Source organism: Oratosquilla oratoria, chromosome 25, assembly GCF_046742065.1.
Source record: "Oratosquilla oratoria isolate Oo_2021 chromosome 25, ASM4674206v1, whole genome shotgun sequence".
Lineage (NCBI taxonomy): Eukaryota > Metazoa > Arthropoda > Malacostraca > Stomatopoda > Squillidae > Oratosquilla > Oratosquilla oratoria.
Window position 1 is genome coordinate 10,300,067 of NC_134801.1, and position 15,000 is coordinate 10,315,066.

Sequence of the window (15,000 nt, forward strand, 5' to 3'; positions counted from 1 at the left end):
AATCCTCGGCTCGTCCACGTTTCAATTTCCAACAAAATGTCTTCATCGAGCGATTCTTCAGTCTCGATTGCGATGGCATGGAATTAAAAGTTGTTTGTGGTTGAATAAAAATATCAGTTGATCGCTGGGAACCATTCAGTGTAGATGTATAATCTATCCCACGTGCACATACTAGCTAAATGCAATATCATAGCGGAGGTGGGTTGAACGCGATATTTCGTGTAGATGTATGTAATTCGAGCATACAAATATAAGAAAATCGTACTCAACTTATATCTCTCTTGATAGCGCATTGGTTTAAGTCACTGTAACTTTGTTACGGGTTAGCTGGGTTCGAATCCTCGGCTCGTCCACGTTTCAATTTCCAACAAAATGTCTCCATCGAGCGATTCTTCAGTCTCGATTGCGATGGCATGGAATTAAAAGTTGTTTGTGGTTGAATAGAAATATCAATTGATCGCTGGGAACCATTCAGTGTAGATGTATATATATGTATATGTATATATATGTGATTATATACATATATATATATACGTATATGTATATGTATTTATATGTGATTATATATATGTATATATATGTATATATGTATATATATGTATATATATACATATATATATACGTTTCTAGGGCACAGGTTTTCACGTAAATAATTCTGATTAAAGTCAACTGCGCTAATAGCTTTGGCTATTTTAAGATACAGCTTCTTCAGTTGGAAGAATATCTTTTTTTCTCCATAGTTCAGAGTATGAACAAAATCATTCATGATGTCAATTCCATGGATAAGGTGTAGAGATAGGCGCTGATGAATGCCGAAAAATATAATAATATTATGTAACAGTACAAAAAGCTGTTGACACTGACACCGAAAACTTAATTTCTTTCGCCTCTTGCAGAGGCTTCTTCAGGGTGAGAAAAGGGGAGAAGTGTGAATGTAGTAGTTTCAGAGGGATTAGCTTGTTAAGTGTAGTTGGGAAGACTTATGGGAGGATCTTGATTGAGAGGATTAGGAGAGGAACAGAAGGAGTAATTGGTGAGGAACAGTGTGGATTTAGGACAGGTAGAGGTTGTGTAGATCAGATCTTTGTGGTGAGACAGATATGTGAGAAAGCTATAGGAAAGGGGAAGGATGTTTTTTGGGCTTTTATGGATCTGGAAAAGGCTTATGATAGGGTAGACAGAAAGGCACTGTGGGAGGTTATGCAGATATACGGGATAGGAGGAAAGCTTCTGGGAGCTGTCAAGAGTTTTTATGAGAGTAGTAGAGCTTGTGTCAGGATTGGAAATGGAGAGAGTGAGTGGTTCGAGGTAAAGGTGGGACTTCGTCAAGGATGCGTTATGTCGCCCTGGCTGTTCAACTTATACATGGATGGGGTGGTGCAAGAGGTAAATGCAAGAGTAGTGGGCAAGTGATTGGAGATGGTTAAAGAAAATGGAGAAAAGTGGGAGGTGAGCCAGCTGTTGTTTGCTGACGACACTGCGCTTGTGGCAGGATCGGAGGAGGGATTGAGGAAGTTGGTGGCAGAGTTTGGGAGAGTATGTGATAGAAGAAAGCTAAAGATTAATGTGGGTAAAAGTAAGGTGATGAGATGTACAAGGAGTGAAAGTGGCAGTAGACTGGAAGTGAGCATTAAGGGAGAGCGACTGGAGGAAGTGGATAGTTTTAGATACTTGGGTGCAAATGTGGCAGGGAAAGGTGGAGTGAAGGTGGAGGTAGAATATAGATTGAGAGAAGCGAGTAAATGCCTTGGTGGATTAAAGAGTGTAATGAGGAATAGACATTTGGGAATGGATGCTAAGAGGAGACTGTATGAAGGAGTGATTGTGCCAACAGCACTGTATGGGGCAGAAACACGGAACATAAGAGAAGAAGAGAGAAGGAGTTTGAATGTGTTTGAGATGAGGTGTCTGAGAAGTATGATGGGGGTTACTAGGCTAGATAGAGTGAGAAATGAGGAGGTGAGGAGGAGAACAGGGGTGGAAAAGGAGCTGGGAGATAGGGTTGATGAAAGAATATTAGGATGGTTTGGACACATGGAAAGAATGAGTGAAGAAAGACTAGTAAAAGAGGTATGGAAGGCAGATGTGGAGGGAGAGAACATGAGGGGACGTCCTAGGATGAGGTGGATGGATGGGGTGAAGGGGGCTTTGGGGAAGAGGGGAATGTCTGTTGAGGAAGGACGGGAGAGGACAGAAGATAGGGGTGAATGGAGAATGGTTGTATATGGATGATGTTGTGATTGCATGAGGTGGAATGGGTGGGGGGATGGGGGGTGAGGTAGTATGTGTGAGCAAAATTTGACGCAGCCCGAAGGGGTTTCTCCCCGTCCTCTCCTTTTATGCAATGGGAGGACGGAGGGGGGGGGGTCGCCGATTTAATGAAGCGGCCTTGCTGTGGATGTGCTGTGTCTGGCGACACTGCTTGTGACCCAGGGCAGTGGACAAGGTGCAGGGATGACCCGTCATCCAGGAGGTGCTGAGATAAGAGGGAGGGTGGAGGGGTGTGGAGTGTATTCAGGGATGGAATGGGTGGGAATGATTTTATGCCTTTCCCTTTTTGGCTACCTCCCTTGTAAGGGGGAAAAAGCCGTGGTATATGTATGTATATATATGTATATAATATACATATATATATATATATATATATAAATATATATATGTATGTATGTATATATATGTATATAATATATATATATATGAATATATATATATATATATATATGTGTGATTATATATATATATATATATACATATATAAATATATATATATATGATTATATATATATGTATGAATATATACATGTATACATATATATAAGTATATATATATACATATATATACATTATATATATAATATATATATATATATATATATATATATATATATATATATGAAAAGGTAAGGATGTTTTTTTTGGGCTTTTATGGATTTGGAAAAGGCTTATGACAAGGTAGACAGGAAGGCACCGTGGGAGGCATTGCAGATATATCGGATATGAGGAAAGCTCTTACGAGCAGTCAAGAGTTTTTACGAGAGTAGTAGAGCTTGTGTTAGGATTAGAAATGGAGAGAGTGAATGGTTTGAGGTAAAGGTGGGACTTCGTCAGGGATGTGTTATCTCGCCCTGGCTGTTCAATCTATACGTGGATTGGGTGGTGCGAGAGGTGAATGCAAGGGTAGTGGGTCAGGGGTTGGAGATGGTTAAAGAAAATGGAGAAAAGTGGGAAATAAGCCAGTTGTTGTTTGGTGACGACACTGCGCTTGTAGTAGGATCAGAGGAGGGATTGAGGAAGTTAGTGACAGATTTTGAGAAGGTGTGTGAAGGAAGAAAGCTGAAGATAAATGTGGGTAAAAGTAAGGTGATGAGATGCACAAGGGGAGAGAGTGACAGCAGGCTGGAAGAGAGCATTAAGGGAGAGAGACTGGAGGAGGTGGATAATTTTAGATAATTGGGTGCGAATGTGGCAGGAAAGGGAGGAGTGGGGGTGGAGGTAGAATGTAGATTGAGAGAAGCGAGTAGATGACTTGGTGGATTAAAAAGTGTAATGAGAAATAGACATCTGGGAATGGCTGATTAGAGGTTATATGAAGGATTGATTGTGCCGACAGAACTGTACGGGGCAGAAACATGGAACTAAGAGAGGAAGAGAGGAGTTTGTATGTGTTTGAGATGAAATGTCTGAGAAGTATGATAAGGGTTAGTAGGCTAGATAGAGTGAGAAATGAGGAGGTGAGGATGAGAACAGCGGTGGAAAGGGAGTTGGGAGATAGGGTTGATGAAAGAGTATTAGGATGGTTTGGAGAGAATGAGTGAAGAAAGATTAGTAAAAGAGGTGTGGAAGGCAGAGGTGGAAGGAGTGAATATGAGGGGGCGTCCTAGGATGAGATGGATGGATGGTGAAAAAGGGGCATTACAAAAGAGAGGAATGTCTGTGGAGGAAGAACGGGAGAGGACAGAAGATAGGGGTGAATGGAGAAGGGTTGTGTATGGATGATGCTGCGATGCATGAGGGGGAGTGGGTGGGGGATGGGGGATGAGGAAGTATGTGTGAGAAATAAATTGACGCAGCCCGAAGGGATTTCTCCCCGTCTTCTCCTTTTCTGCGTGAGGGGATGGAGAGGGAGGGGTCGCCGAATTAATGAAGCGGCCTTACTGTGGATGTGCTGTGTCTTGCAACACTGCTTCTGACCCAGAGCAGTGGACAGAATGCAGGGATGACCCGTCATCCAGGAGGTGCCAAGATGAGAGGGAGGTATGAGGGTGGAATTGAGTGGAATATGTAGTGAATGGAATGGGTGGGAGTGGTTTCTATGCCTTTTTCTTTTTGGCTACCCACGTGTAAGGGGAAAAAAAGCCTTTGATATATGTATATATATATATATATATATATATATATATAATATGCGTGTGTGTGTGTATAATATATATATATATATATATATATATATGTATATATATGTGTGTGTGTGTATGTATATATAAATGTATATATATATATATATATATATGTATATATATAAATGTATATATGGATATGTGTATATATGTATATATATACACATATATGTGTATATATATATATATATAATGTATATATATATATATATATATAATATATATATATATATATATATATATGCAGCCACATACACAAACACGCGCGCTGTGAAAAATAGATGAAGGGGTCTGGAATGAAAGAAAGGGTTAAAGGAGAAGAAAAGAGAGCGCAAAGTCTCTCTTTCAGAGCCCCTCGGCGGCTGAGTGTCGGGGCCGGGGCCTGGAGGGGGGGAGGGGCCGGGAGGGGGGGTTTCCCAAAATCCACGAGGAAATTGGGGTGTGATTGATTGAATGGGGCAGGGGGAACATGGGGACTTGAAGGAGGAAATGAGGAGTTGGGAGGGGGAGGAAGGAAGACGACGTGGAGGTGGATGATGAAGAAGGAACAGGAGAGGAAGGAGTGGGAATGGAAGATCCCAAGAGAACCCCAAGGGAATGGTATTAGTATGGTAACACTTTATTTAAAGATTACTTTGTGACAGAATTGAGTTTTCCCCACGGCCGCAACGGGATAACAAGGGATTGTGACCCTATTTAGGCCGTATCTTCGACCCGGGGCTGAATAAAAGCGCCTGGTGGCAACATGTCTTCAATTCTGAATTCATAGAACGCACCAGCAGGGTTAACACGAGTAAAGATTTAACCCTTAGATACCAGGACGCCGGCCACATACACACACACACACGCATACGCACACACACGCACACACACACACACACAACACACACACACACACACACACACACACACACACACACACACACACACACACACACACACACACAACACGCACACACACAAACCTACCTTTAGGGGACACTACGGAGATAAATGAAATAGACTGGCATCAAACAGAATAAAAAGAAGTGTGATGTCCTGCGTGTACAGCGTTGATCAAGGCACCTGTGCTATCACAGTGATGAATGAACTCGCTTGGTATTAGCCAGAATAGAATAGAAATGTGCATTCCTATATGAGAAAGGCTAAAACTAAAGTGAATACATACAAGCGAGACACGAAACAAAACGAAAGAGGAGGAACGAAACTGTAGTGTGGAAGTGAATCACAAACGGAGATGAGTAAGACGATGACTATCAGTGGGAGATGAGAACGACTGGAAGGATCTGCGAACACTCCTGATGGGGGAAGGTGGAGGAGGAGTGCCGAAGGAGGAGCCTCGGGGTTGATGGGGAATGTGTAGAGGTCATCAAGAAGCTCTTCGGATTGATCTAGGAGATGGAGGAGGAGTCCTTGAAGAAAAACCATCGGGCTCAGGCGTGCGGAAGGTGGAGGAAGAGTTATCAAGGAGGAACCGTCGGGAGAAGACAAAGGCAGAAAGTAGAGCGATGCTCGACAGTTCGGAGATCGAGCAAGTCAGTTGGAGATCAGACGGTCCACCCCCCACCCCCACCCCCTTCTTCCTCACCGTAACGTCTGGGCATCGCTTACGTTGTGTTACATTATTTGGTAATTTCCGTCTCTGAGCAATCGCTCTCTCTCTCTCTCTCTCTCTCTCTCTCTCTCTCTCTCTCTCTCTCTCTATATATATATATATATATATATATATATATATATTTATATATATATATATATATGCATATATATATATATATATATATATATATATATATATATATATATATATATATATGTATATATATATATATATACACCAAGAGCTTATCTTTATTCCACTGTTGATATTCGGCGTACTAGGATGACAATTCTTCAGGTGGAATCTCATGGGGGTGATGATTCTTCATGTGGGCGTTCTGGGGGTGACAATTCTTCATGTGACCCGGCTGCTGAACTTAATTGGCGACTCCCCCTCTCCCTTAGGCTGCGTCAAAATATTCACACAAGCATCCCGTAAACCCAGATCCCCGGCCCCACCCGTCCTTGCATAAAAGTATCATCTATACACAGCCACTCTCCACTCCTCCCTACTCTTGCCTTCTCCCGTCCTTGCTCAACAGACATTCCCCTCTTGCTCAACTCCCTCTTCATTCCATCCATCTCTTCCCCAACCCTCACCTCAAATTCAATGTCTGCACCTCTGCCTTCCACACCTCTTTTACTAATATTTCTTCACCCATTCTTTCCATGTGTCCAAACCACCCCATTACTCTTTCATCAGCCCTATCTGTTATCTCCATTTCCACTCCCCCTCCTCTCCTCCCCTCCTCTCCCCTCCTCGTTTCTCACTCTATTACATCTAGTAACCTTTACCATTCTTCTCAGACATTTCATCTCGAACACATTCAATCTTTTCCTCTCTGCCCACTACACAACCGTCGGCACAATCACCCCTTCATATAATCTCCTCTTTGCATCCATCCCCAGATGCCTATTTCTCATGACATTTTAACCCTCCAATGCACTTACCTTTTTCTCTCAATCTGCAGTCTACCTCCACTTCCATTCCTCCCTTTCCTGCCACATGCGACCCGAAGTACCAAAGCTATCCACTTCCTCCAGCCTCTCCTTACTTCCAACTCACTGCCACCCTCACCCATGTACGTCTCATCACACTGTTCTACGTGCCACTCTGTGTATATATATATATATATATATATATATATATATATATATATATATTTCACAAGACGAAAATGTAGTAGCACACACACACACACACACACATATATATATATATATATAATATATATATATATGTATATATATATATATATATGTATATATATATGTATATATACATATATAAATATATATACATATGTATATATATAATATATATATATATACAGTATATATATATATATATATATATATATATATATGCACATACATACAATAAAAAGACGTATTACAATTGGTTGGATAGTGTTTGGTAAGTATGATATAAGCCTGAGAGGCTCTACCTTTGTGTTTATAACGTTAAGTTTACAATCAATGCATTCTGCCAGTAATAATATACGGGTGTGAGACTTAGAAACTAACGAAGGTCAATGAAACAAAGCTAAGGAGTGCACAGAGGAGAGTGGAGAGATCAATGATGGGAATAACGCTTAGAGACCGTAAGAGAGCAAGTTGGGTGAGAGAGCAGAGTAGAGTGAAAGATATTGTGGAGGCGGTAAAAGAGAGGAAATGGAATTGGGCAGGCAAGTTAGTGCGAACGACTGATGAGTGATGGAGCAAGTGTGTTACTGAGTGGACGCCTCGAGATAGGAATCGTGGAAGAGGGAGATCAGACAGAAGGTGGAGAGACGAGATTGAGAGGTTTGCAGGAGTGACGTGGCAGAGGTTTGGGCGGCCGTGTGAATCATGGAATGCTATGAAGGAGGCCTTTGTTCAGCAGTGGACAGAGGATGGCTCTTCTGATTTATATATATATATATATATATATATATATATATATATATATATATATATATATATATATATATGTATGGCAAGAGTGGTATAGGTAAATTCCAGGAAGGAGCAGAAGTATTTTATTCTCTAACGTTTCGACAGAAGAAGACTCTGTCGAAACGTTAGAGAATGAAATACTTCTGCTCCTTCCTGGAATTTACCTATACCACTCTTGCCATACATTTGTCTTTTCTCTTGTCATATATATACATATATATATATATATGTATAGATATATATATATATATATGTTACATATATATATACATATGTATATATATATATGTATACATGTATGACAGAAAGACATAGTTACAAAATAAAAAAGACAACATGTAACTGAGACAGTTTTCAGTGCAGGTGTATGGAGCCTTGGAATGGCTTGCTATAAAAATATGTTGAACAAAACACTAAACTTTTCTACCGCCTGACAAGCGAGAGTGATGCCTGCCGACCAGATGGTCATAAAGTCGATTAGTCGTAAGTCGTGTAGGTCATAAGTCGACGAAGATTGTCTATATATATATATATATATATATATATATATATATATATATATATATATATATATATATATATATATATGTATGTATATATATATATATATATATATGTACATATATATGCATGTATGTATATATATATATGAATATATATGTATTTATATATATATGTATATATACTGTATGTATGTATGTATATATATATGTATATATATACATACATATGTTTATATATATACATATATATATGTATATATATACATATATATATGTATATATATAATATATATATATATATATATAATATGCGTAAATCAATTCACAATGACATGTCAATATCAACATGTAAAAAACCGCTGGGAAATAAGAAACGTAGTCGAAACGTTCAAATGTTAATTTCTCTGAAGATGTAATAGATAAGAATGTTTGGATTATGCTTCTTATTTTCCAGTGTTTTTCTGCATATATATATATATATACATATATATATATATATATAAATATATATATATGTATATATATATGTTTATATATACGTATATATGTATGTATATATATATATATACACCCGTTTATATATATATATATATATACATATACATATATGTATATATAGATACATGTATGTTTATATATATACATATATATATGTATATATATATATGTATATATATATATATATATATATGTATAATATGCGTAAATCAATTCACAAAGACATGTCAATATCAACATGTAAAAAACCGCTGGGAAATAAGAAACGTAGTCCAAACGTTCAAATGTTCATTTCTCTGAAGATGTAATAGATAAGAATGTTTGGATTATGCTTCTTATTTGCCAGTGTTTTTCTGCACATATATATATATATATATATATATATATATATATTAATATATATTTATATATATATATATATATACATGTATATATATATATATATATATACATATATAATATATATATATGTATATATATATATGTATATATTTGTATATATATATATATATATATATATTATATATATATAAAACATACACACACAGATAAACAGAGACAGACATATACAACGTGGGAGAGAGAGAGAGAGAGAGAGAGAGAGAGAGAGAGAGAGAGAGAGAGAGAGAGAGAGAGAGAGGAAGAGAGGGAGGCAGGCAGACATGCAGGCAAGGCGAGGTTGAAGGAAGACTGACTCTTTGTTTATGTTTGGGGTCTGGGCTGGGCCCGGTCGTCGTCGACCGGACCTGGCGGGGAAGGAGCAGCCCGGCAATCGATAGGGCCTCATGCCAAGAGGAACAAGATATAAGGCGGAGGAGGAAAAGGAGGAAAATACAGTTTCTCTCTTTAAGCCAACGTACTAACCGAGGAAGCCCAGATGTTCTGTTGGAATTCAAGTGAAAATTTTCCTGAAATTTAACCTGTGAAAGTCGGAAGTATACAAACATGTTTTTCATTGTTTTTGTATTGATATAGTTTTATCTACAGAAAATATATAAAAGGGAACTACCACACATGGAATATAGTAAATACTCAACAAAATATATATTAAATGTAGACGAAGAAGACACGAGTGAGTCTAGGTCTTAGTTTTGCTCCTGACTAGTTTTGTTTTTCCTCTGAAGAAACCTTAAAGCTAAGCTAGTGAGTAATTAATCTCGAACCAAGATATGTGTCTTCTTCCCCCTCAATACCAACATGATATCTCAACAAAAGACAATTGCGTAGTACGTCATTTAGAAAGCAACTGTCTGATAAATGACAGCCAGCACGGTTCTTGCACGACTAACTTGGATTTTTACAAAATAGTCATCTCGAACTGCGACAAAAGGAATAATATTGATGTAACACTTTGCCTCACGGTGTATGTCCCGGAACATAGATTAACGATCACCTTAATTCGTGCGATACTCTCGACCACTCCTGGATACCCAATAAATTCCATCTATCTGGAAAAAGAGCCCATGTCACCTCCATACTAAAACCAAACAACCCATCTGAAAACCCAGCATCATAAAGGCCAGTCTCACTACAATTCACTATAACCAAACTGATGGAAAGTCTAGTAGCTTAAAGAAATGAATGTAACCCACCTCCCCAAATTAACATGGATTCAAAGAGGGCAAATCCATCAGCGCTCTCCTCCTTTGAGCATCACCCAGCAAGTGCTGGAGGGGGTTATCAAGAAAATGCCAGCAGAAAATTCCCAGGCACACATCAAAGACTCATAAACTAATATCCACAACAAGAAGAAATGGATAAGAAATTTCTCAACTGGCTGAGAGTGCACAGTAACTCAAAACGGCCTTATTTCCGGGACCAAATGACTGTACAGTGAAGTTCCCCTGGGAAAATTGTTCTCATCCATACTATTCAATCTCATCAAAAGTGAAATCCCAACAATCCAGAACATAACCACAAAGCACTCCCCTCCGCAGATGACCTGACGATAATGACCCAGCATAGCAACGACATTATAACGGTTTGAAATAACAGAATAGGGCCTCACCCCAGAAATCATTAGCATAATTGTTCACGCCAGGCAACCAAGAGTCAAATAAGCGCCCAATACTGAAATGAAATGGCCAAACCCTTCTTTTGAAAAAGAACCCGAGAATTCTATTGTTTTTATTACTTGACCTTCAGCAGAGCCACAAAGGTCTGACAGTGAAAATGCTAAAACAATTCGCAATCACGGGCTTTACAAAGCAGAAAGAAACTCAATCACAATATACAAACAGTTACTAGAACCACACAGCTACGCTTCCACAACATGGTTTCCAATATTCAGGAAAACAGACACCTTACAAATTTTAGAAAACAGAACATGAGGATGCTCCAAAACCACTCCAATAAAACACAAGCGCACAAAAACCAAGATTATATGTACACAGTTCAATGCCATAACCCTGAGCTCTACTCACCAATCTCATTAAATCACACAAGCACAATCATGCTAAAAAGTATACAGGCAGTATACTACTCAGAAATCTACAACAGCCTACCACTTATACCATGCGGTACGTTATTATATATATATATATATATATATATATATATATATATATATATATATATATATATATATATATATATAAATACGAGGTTCAAACAGACTCTTGAAGGCCGACCACCAAATTCCCTACTCCGTCGAGGTCTCCTTGACATACCCCAAGAGAAATAAGAACCACACTAACACTCTTGCGTTCAGGTCACCACCCAGCACCAATCGCCAGCACAAAACAAGCCTGACTACAGAAACAAACTGAGATTAAACCACACCACAGAGGACACTGAACACCTCGTCTTACACTGCCCCGTCCTAGTCACATCCAGGCAGCAAGGCAGTACTTCTTCGAGTGACTTGGCCCAGACTGACTGTTGCTGGTTACCGTGGCTCTCTTGCAAGAGACCTGGGGCAACAGATTGACTGTGCTTATACTCGTTACCATCACATAATAGTTAACAAAACCGGGGAATCAAGAATTTGTGTATGAACTTCTCATTCTGTATATATGTATATATATATATATATATGTATATATATATATATATATATATATGTGTGTGTGTGTGTGTGTGTATGTATGTATGTATGTATGTATGTATGTATATATTTGAAGGATGGGCAGTCTAAGTTTTGATTCGCCAACGGAACATAGAACTTATCGTGGTGAGGCATATTTCATATATTTACGTAATTATTTTTACTCACTAAACCTTATCGAAAGAGAGCGGGTTAGAAAAATACGAAAAACGGAAATGTCAATGAGAAATAGCCACAATTTCGCTTTCACACTCGCGTATATAAACAAAATGAGAACATCTAAAGTTTTTCCATTAACTGGTGCTGGCTTGAATTATTTTTAAATCATGATAAATACTCATTCCCTAGAAACATCCCAATACACTTAGACTATTTTTAGCCAAATAGGCAGCCAAGGTTTCAGTTTTAATGAAAATACAAGGCGGCCGACTTATAGAAATTCAATATCAAAATGTGCCTCCGAACCACAAGCTTCCATGGGACAGAGCAAAATTAGATCGAATTTGTGATGTTTAGACTCGAAAATTAGTTTTCGTTGTAGTTCATAGAAGATGATATTACCTTAACCTAATAGATAATCAGATTATTGGAATTGCTACTTTATTTATTAAAATATTAGAATTATTTGAGCTTGTATCTGATAAATGACAACATTCTTAGAGTAAGTCAAACGCCGAAGAGCTTGTTGATCCAAAGTTAGCGCGCATTAAAAGAAAGGATGTCGTGAGTACTCGTGACTCGTGACAGCAACACTTCCACTCATTGGCAGTTGATCTCTGTACTTCAACCGTTTTCATTCGACGAAGAGAATTGTACGGTATAGCGTATCTGGACTTTGAAAAAGGCTTTTGATACCGTCATCCGGCATAAGAGATTTTTTACCTTAAACTTTGTATATAACAAGAGGTGACTTGATGGACTATTAGAAACCGGTTGAACAGTCGTAAACAGCAAGATGTCTGTGGACTTACATCGGTTGTGCCCAAATTTGTTGATGGTATGCGGAATACTAAATGATTACTTGAATCAACTGATAATTTAAATATATTTAGACTAGCTAAAACAATAGTCTCAATATGTAAAAAAAATTGACTGAGTAGGTGTAAAGATATGAAAAATAATTATAAGTACGACCACAACTCATTAAAAAAATGTATATATAATAAAGAATAAAAAGGATCATGCAGTTATTAATGGTCATGGAGCATGAGAGCATAGTATTTCTAGGCCAGAGAAAGCAAATGCAGCATTGGAAGCACGACCCACACTTAGATTATGCTGCTTCCATATGGTTCCCAAATCTTATTAGACAACGACAAAGTGCAGAGTACAGTAAGGATACAAAGCATACTAAAACAGCATAAAATACCTAAACCCAGAAAAAACGAGGACTTAAGGGAAACTCGCAGACTATTAAGATGTGAAAAGGGATTGATGACATACTTCCACATGATTAACTGGACGAGAAATACTGTATTTAAACTTTCAGAACGTTGATTTAATTAAGATGTAGACAAAAACAACTTCACCAACCGTGTCGTTAGTGAATGTAATAATTGTATTCGGAGTCACATGTTGGAGTTGTGAAACTTGGAGAAACACCCAGGCAATATATATATATATATATATATATATATATATATATATATATATATATATATATATATATATATATGTGTGTGTGTGTGTGTGTGTGTGTGTGTGTGTGTGTGTGTGTATTGATTATTTATTATTTATGAATTTATTAGTTCAAGGGAGCAAGTAAATGCCTGGGGGGAATGAAAGGTGTCATGAGGAACAGGTACCTGGGGATGAACCCAAAGAGAAGGTTGTATGAGAGTAACTGTGCCTAAGGCTCTGTTTGGAGCATAGGCTTGTATTTTGAAGGAGGCAGAAAGGAATAGCCGCAGCGTGTTTAGAATTAATTTTTTAACGAGTATTTTAACGAGAATGAGAAGAGTGAAAAAGTTGAGGTGAGGAGACAAATGATAGCTGGGGCGGAAAGAGAGCTGGCAGATAGGATAATGCTGAGATGGTATAGTCAGGTAAAAACAATGAGTGAAGAGGAAAGTCCAGCAAAAAGAGCGTAGAATGCAGAAATGGAAAAGAAGATCTAGGATGAGGTGGATGGACAAGGTAAAGGTGACATTGGGTGCCAAGCAAACAAGAGAGAGAGAGTAAAAGACAGGAGTACATGGGTATTGGTTGTAAACTAGCGAGGAAACGACACAGTCAGAAGGGATGTTCTCGTCTGCCCCTTAGATTTATTGAGTGGATGAAGGGAAGGGGTTGCCATATAGTGAGTCGGTGGGGATATACCAACTCCGGTTGTGAGGTCCTGCTTAGGATGCGCAGTGTCTTGCTGCGTTGCCTTTGACCCTAGTGGTGTGTAGTGGGGGTCAGGTGTGACACTTCATCTACAACGTGGTAAGTTAACGAATGTGATTTGGATCATTGTTATTATTAAGGAGAGCTAAGATGAGAGGGAGGAAAGGGTGGTAGGAAGGAGGTAAAATGGATGAGAATAGGTACGTGCTTTTGACTTGGCTATCTCCCTTACTAGGGAGGAAAATCTATTGGTATATAGATAGAAATATTGATATTATTGTTTCCATTTTAATTTTACTGTTTATTTACTTATTTATCTACTTATTTTATCCTTTTTTCCGTCATCTGTAGTTGAGTCAGCTTTTGTCACCTGATATCCGAACAGAAAGGGAGGAGAGGAGGAGGAAGAAGAGGAGGAGGAGGACGAGGAGGAGGAAGGGTATGCGAGTTCTCGAAGGTGGATGAAGTGGGGAGGTAGGACGGGGAAGGTGAGTCTGGCCCTGGGAAGGAATATTCTGCCGTCAGGTTGAATAATTCCGTCCTGGAGTCGGAGCATAAACTTAGACGCAAGGAAATTGTTTGAAAAAGCGGTGGTAGAGAAAGAGCCAGAGGGAGAGACAGAGAGAGAGAGAGGGAGAGAGAGATTATAAAAAGAGAGACAAGAGAAATTGCGAGGTGAAGGTCATGACAGAGA